Source organism: Tasmannia lanceolata, unplaced genomic scaffold, assembly GCF_043159265.1.
Source record: "Tasmannia lanceolata isolate RefF3 unplaced genomic scaffold, GAP_Taslan_0.1 ptg000003l, whole genome shotgun sequence".
Classification (NCBI taxonomy): Eukaryota; Viridiplantae; Streptophyta; class Magnoliopsida; order Canellales; family Winteraceae; genus Tasmannia; species Tasmannia lanceolata.
Genome location: NW_027518680.1, coordinates 24,067,715 through 24,074,922, shown reverse-complemented (window position 1 = coordinate 24,074,922; position 7,208 = coordinate 24,067,715).

The following is a 7,208-nucleotide window of genomic DNA, read 5'->3' as shown; positions in this document are numbered from 1 at the left end:
AGGAATGGCGCGACTCTGAGGAGTTTTTCAAGGCCGCGGCCGCGTTCAGCGTGGATGTTGAGATAGAGGCGTTTGCTGAATCCCGGCGGCATGTCCGCGAGGTCGATCCTTCCTTCCCCCTTGACAAGCTTATGCATGAGGCTGAGGGAGGCGCTCCGGAGGGTCTTTCGGCGGTACCGGTAGAAGTGCCGGGGTCGGCTGAGGAGGAGGTGGCTGCCTTGGCAGATCCTGTAGTTGCCGAGACTTCTGAGGGGGCTCAGTAATGTTCGGATGCCTCGGGAAGTTTGCCCTTTCTTTTTTTGGCATTATTGGCGTACTTGGTCTGTAATAACATTTGAACTATCTTTCTTTCCTTTATGTATGACGTGCCGCAAGCTCTTTGCTCTTCGGGCTATTTGAGTTGAGATTTTTGTTGGCACGGGTACTCCTAGTGCACCCCGCAGGGCGTCTCTTTTTTTTTATGGAAGGACTATCTTCCCCTCGAGTGATCAGTTTGGGGTTAATGGGTCTCGCCTCCCCTTAAAGGAGGGGTCTTTTTTTCATGGGGAGCATTTTAGGGTATTCTCGGGGGGATCAGTCCCGATGCTACCTCTGTCTCACTCCCTGTCTTTCATGGGGAGCGTTTTAGGGTATCTTTGAGGGGGGTGGCCCCGGTGATTGTGGGACCCGATCCCGCGAGAGGGGGTGGGGAGCGAGCCGCGCTCTCTCTTGGTCTCTCGTACCCACGTGATTGGCGTGTGCATTTTTAGTATTGATTTTAATTCATCTTTTATGTGAACTTGGGATCACTAAGGCAATCCGAATTCCACACAAAAGAGACTGACAGAGTCGCCACCTAGATGTGGGATCTAGGACCCATAATTTACCAGAAATCTAGACTCGCTACCTGGTTACAAGAATGGAAGGTATGGGGAGTTATCCACCACATGCACCATTCCTGCCCGATAATCGGTCTTCAATTCCAAAAGTTAACTCTTTTAAATTTATTTTAAATGGCTCATTCAACTCTTTGTTAGTATGCGAACTACGTGACATGCATCCTATGATCTAATTTCAGTGTGAATCCTAAATGTGTATCTTGATTTCTTTATTTGTATCTAAGTGAAAGTTCTCCTAAAATTCTAATTTCATGGAAAATCTTAAGTGATTTAATTAAGCATTTACAAGAAAATTAATATACAAAACCCCACAATTTGTTGTGGAGCCGACTCGCGGTTGGTATGCCATCAGACATCCAAGCTGCCTACGTACCCAAGCCTCACTGGGATCAGAGTCGACGTAGTTCGGTGCACCTAAGCTAAGCTACTTATGCCTAACTCAACTAAGACACAAACCTAGACTGATTTGACTATTTCAACAGTTTTAAGAGGAGTTATTTAATTCAAGTTGAGGATTTTATTATCCTAGGATTTCATCTAAGATGCTATATGATTCTTATCTAAATGCAAGTTGTTCCTTAGACTAATGCAGGTTAGCCTACATCCTAGTTTACTAGGCTTGTCCTAGGGAAAGATTGGGTGACTAGTGTAACTAAACCTATAGCACGGTTGCTATCTATAGCAAACGTACGTGATGAGGCTGGACTCCTAACTCTAGGACTCCCTAAAACCTAAGACTCCCTAAAGCCTAGGACACAACCTGACACCAGTGTTCCTAAATTAGGCTCTAAGGGTTCTTATGACAGAAACCGTAATCCAACGGTTCCGAGAGACGCGAGATGAATCGATTTCAGTTCTTGAAGTTAATTAATTTCAGATTTCAAGGATTTTCAATTTATAGACATTTAAGGAATACCAATGGTTCTAAGTTTCACCAATTTCGGCTCAGAATAGCATCCAAAAAAGGGAATCGTGCGTTCTTTCCTTGTGCAATTTAATACTTGGGTTATAGCATCTTATTGCCTGGCATATCTCAGGATTTCCGTAGATAGTAACCTCGGAGCCAATAACATGCTATAGCTTAAATATTCAAATTGTCAAAGATCGATTGCAATTGAGATACGATTGTGGACACACTGGCCATTTTTCCAGGGAAATCTAAAGATCTTAAAATTTCTGTTTCAATGGATTAAGGAGTGAATATGTGACAGAATTTTAAGGTTCTTTAGAAGCTTTATGATGATTTTCGATTAATTTCAATTTTGAGTGGATTTTATCAATTTTAAACCATATGAGTGATTTTACAAGTGAAATTGTTGCAAACGAATTCGAAATGATTTGAAATTTCTGCAGCAACAAGATGTGATAGAATGTAGCTTATTGAAAGAGTTTTGCAGATTTTTACATTAAGCTCATATTTAATTTTGATTTAACAATAATAAGACCAGATTGCAAAAATAACATAAAAACTACTAGAAATAGAAATCTAAATTTATTGAAATTTCTACAGTAACAAGATATAATTAAACATAGAATGCTGTGAGATTTTCATGAATTTTAGAAACTATTTACTATCAATTTCGAATTTTTCAATTTTCGACCAGATTATGAATTAACACTACATCCCATAGGCAACAAGATCCAAATCAATTGAAACTTTTACAGAAACAATAAATATAGAATATAAGACTACTGTAAAATTTTGTAAATTTTAATTGAGATCTGATGTCAGTAAAAATTCTCACAAAATCTGATAATTTTCAAAGAAAGCATAAAATAATATACCAAAAAAAATCCAAAAATTCATGGTAGAATGTATTAGTACCATATTATTTTTTCAAGAAATTTCATTATTTTTAGAATCTGTTTAGTATATATTTTATTCTTCTTCGTCGAAAAGATATTTTTGAAGAGTTTTCTATTTTTAAAACACGATTTTCGAGAAAATTACGACTCCGGAAAATGTCCTTTAAACTTGTTCTGATGTGATGAAAGCAAGAAAAATTTAAAACTCCAAGAAATAGATCATCCTAAGATGGCTATTTTTTTGAATTTCGTAATTTCTCGGACATTATTTTAAATAAAATTCCACTCTTCACTCAAATTTTCAAAACCCTTTGATTCAATGTCCGATCCGATCCGATAGTTATTTTAGTCTATCTAATTAGAACATTGTATTAAATTTCGGGACGAAACGGATTTGAAACACTCATGCAGATCATGATTTTTAGCTCACACATATAATATTGAATTAAATTCAATTAAATGCTTAAAAATCATGCAAAATACATACAAAATACCAAACAATCCTGAAAAAATCTAAGAATCGTGTACCTACCTGTAGTCGAGATCCTCGCCAAATCCAAGAGCCAAAAAATCCGAAAATTCCGCCGACGTGCTATCCGACCTCCTTTCTTTCTCTTTCTTTCTTTGCTTTTTTCTTTATTTTTTCCTTTGTTATCTTCACTGTAGATGGGGAGAGGGAGAGAGATAGAGAGAGGGAGAGAGAGAGAGAGAGAGTGTGAATGACACAGATATATAGAAAGATGAGAGAGTGAATGACACAGATATATAGAGAGATGAGAAAGTGAATGGCACAGATATATAGAGATATGAGAGAGTGAATGAGAAAACAATGTATAGAGAGATGAGAGAGTGAATGAGAAAACAGATATATAATGAATAAGAGAAACAGATAATGAAAGAGATGAACAGAAGCTCTGTTTTTTTTTTGTTTTTTTTTTTTTGGTGGATGAACGAGACAAAGAATAAGAGGGAAAGGGAGTGAATGGGAAAGAAATATAGAGATGGAGAGAGTGAGATAGAGGGGAGAGATCAGATGACAGAGAAGGAGTTGAGAAAGAGAAGATTGGGATATGTAGGTAGAGATGGAAGGGAATAAATACGTCTCTCTGTTTTTTGCGTTTTTTTTCTTTTTTAGAAGTTGAAATCTCAACACTCTGTTTTTTGAGAGATGGGGAGTGGATGAGATGGAGAAACAGAGAGAGGGATTGAAAGGGCTGTGAGGTGAGAGCGAGAGGCCGAGAGTCGTGAGAAGAGGAGATGAAACAGAGGGTTGTGGGGGAGAGTGAGAGATCTGCTGTTGGGAGGGAAAAACAGAGCCACGGTTTTTGGCTCGGTGTTTTCTCTTCTTTTTTTTTGACAATCTCACTACTCTGTTTTGCAAGATGGAGAGAGAATCAGAGTGGGATGGAGGGCTATTGAAAGGGCTGTGGAGAAACAGAGAGAGGGGGATCGAGCGAGGAAGAGAGAGTGAGATCACCCCCCCCCCCCAACAGATACGATGCTCTGCTTTTTCTTTTTTGATTCAAAAAATTCTTTTTCTTCCTCTCTCCAACAGAGTTCTGCCAATATTCTCAACTCAGAAGGAAGAAGTTGCCGAAAACCAAAACTAATTGATCCCTTCCAAATTTTTTCTTTTGCAAAGATCAAGTCTCTTTCCCAAATATCGCTACGGCTTTCTAAAAAAATACGCATGCAGAGACTTCCTTCCAAAGTTGATTACACGCATAGCTACCCTCCAAAAATAGCTACAGGAATATCCCTCTTTTTAAAAAATTGAAATAAAAGAAGCCATATCCTCCATTTTTTTTAGAAAAAGATTATTGGTCTTTTCTATTTATAGCATCTTCTTTTTCCTTTTTTTAAACCAAATCCTCTTATAGCAAACCTTCCAATGAGGAATCATAGTTCAGAAAGGTATGGACGACCCCCAAAGTTGCATTTATTTATAATATATTCTAAATGGGACCCACACACGAGTGCATGAGAGATTCGGATGAACATGGAGGCTGCTAGTTTCAATAAATATAGGATCTGATGACATAGATCTGAAAAAGAAGTTACTATCACTTTAACCTTTTATCAAAAGAGAGCTCTAGGACGCTTTAATGTGGGTCCCATTAGACAAAATTTGCAAAATTGGAGGTTCCATAAAATATTGGCCGAACAGGTAATCTGCTAGATCTCGAAACTTTTTAAATATTAACGCATCCCCATTCAAAAATGAACTCCATTTGTGCATAACTCTCTCATAACTTTCGAAAATTAAAATTTTGAAACCCTTGGTAGGCCCATTTGAGTTGACCGAATCTTGTTCGGGCGAAATCAGATAAGCTATTATACGATCCGAACCGCTCGATTTTGAATGGGCCACAGTTTGAATTGGCCGCGCCTCCTCTAACACCACCTTGATAAGATGATCCAAATCATCCGATTAGTGGGCCACCATGTAAATTGGTTGTTAAAAATGACTTCTCTGAGATCTTGACCGCTCCCTTGATGGACATCTTTATGCATTGGATCGAAGTAGGCTCAAAACTCATTTTTCATTAAAACAATATGCGGGCCCCCTGGTTGATCCGAATTTAAACAAATGTTCAATGCGGGCCTACCGACGGGTCCAAATTCTCTCTTGCTTTAATTCTTGCGAACAGCCCCTCTCAACAATTATCAGGACGACGCAAAACATGACAGAAATAACCGAAAAGATCGAGAAAACAAGAGGAGCGGACACGGGAATGGAAAACACTGAAAGAGACTGATAACAAGAACACTAACTTCTTTGTTGATTAAAGTAAAGCAAAATGGGGGTGTCTACAGTGATACCTCTCTCTCACTCCCTGTCTTCTTTCGGGTCCCTTATTTATCATGGGCCGGAAAGTGGAGATGCATATGGCTTATGTAGAAACGCTATTCCATTGATTTGTTAAGGAGGAAAATACATCTTTGCTTCTAGGAACACAAAAAGGAAACAAACAAAACACTCGTCATATTTTTAAAGGAAAACATGAGACTTACCCTATCTTTTTACTGGTAAAATTCTCGGAGGTTGTCCATGCTCCAACTGCGAGGGACTGGGGTCCCGTCGAGGCGTTCTAGCTGGTAGGCCCCGGGGCGGAGTTTCCGGGCGGCGCTGACGACTGCGAGGGCGAATTTCTCTATGTTTAGGTACCGGACCTCTGCACCGTGGAGAGTCTTGCTCACGTAGTACACCAGATGTTCCTTCTTGTCGGCTTGCTTGGCCAATACCACACTCAATGCCGTGGGGCTGATGGCTAGGTACAGAAATAGTTCCTCCCCCGGCTCGGGTTTGGCGAGTATGGGTGGTGTCTGAAGGTATTGCTTCAGGGCGTCGAATGCTTCTTGGCAGTCCGGGGTCCATTCGAATTCTTGTATATTTTTCAGTTGTTTGAAGAAGGGTTGGCATTTCTCCGCCTACTTTGGCATGAATCGGCTGAGGGCCGTGATTCGACTTGCGAGCCTTTGTACTTCTACTGCTGTTGTCGGGGGTTCCATGTCTAGGATGGCCTGGATCTTTTCAGGGTTGGCCTCGATCCCTCTCTGGCTAACCATGAACCCTAAGAACTTTCCGGAAGTTACTCCGAAGGCGCATTTGGCGGGGTTCAGCTTCATCCGGGCTCGCCGCAGGGTGTCGAAAGTTTCCTGAAGGTCGGAGATGTGCTTGGAGGCTTCCATGCTTTTTACCAGCATGTCGTCTACATATACTTCTACATTCCTTCCGATTTGCGCCCGGAATAGCTTATTTACGAGCCGCTGGTAGGTGGCGCCCGCATTTTTTAGCCCGAATGGCATAACGATGTAACAGTAGACCCCCTGATCGGTAATGAACGTTGTTTTTAGGATGTCTGGCTAGTGCATTTTCACCTGATTGTAGCCCGAGAATGCATCCAAGAAGGTGAGGAGTTCGTGTCCGGATGTGGCGTCGATGAGTTGGTCTATGCGCGGGAGGGGGTAGGGGTCCTTCGGGCAGGCCCGGTTTAGGTCTGTGAAGTCTATACAGGCCCGCTAGCCTCCACTAGCTTTTTTGACCATGACGACGTTAGACAGCCACCCAGGGTATCGGATTTCTCTGATGAACCCGGCTTGCAGCAACTTCTCTACTTTGGCCTTTATGTGAGTTTGACGTTCTACCGCGAAGTTCCTCTTTTTTTGCCGGACGGGTTTAAGGGATGGGTTCACGTTTAACTTGTGAACGGCCAACTCCTTGGGTATCCCGGGCATGTCCTTTGCGGACCATGCGAACATGTCTTTGTTTGCTCTAAGGAAGGTGATCATCTGGTCTCGCAGGGGGCCTTTCAGTAGGGAACTTATCCGGATGTGTCGCTCCGGCTGATCTTCGGCTATTGGGATGGAGTCTAGCTCCTCGGTGGGTTCTCCTCTGATTGTGCGGGCCCGCTGCCGGGGGTCCTCACTATCGATTGTGAAGTTTTCGGCCGGAGCATTGGTTCCTCTTAGGCTTGCTGCGTAGCACTGGCGTGCTATCATCTGCTGTCCCCGGACCTCCCC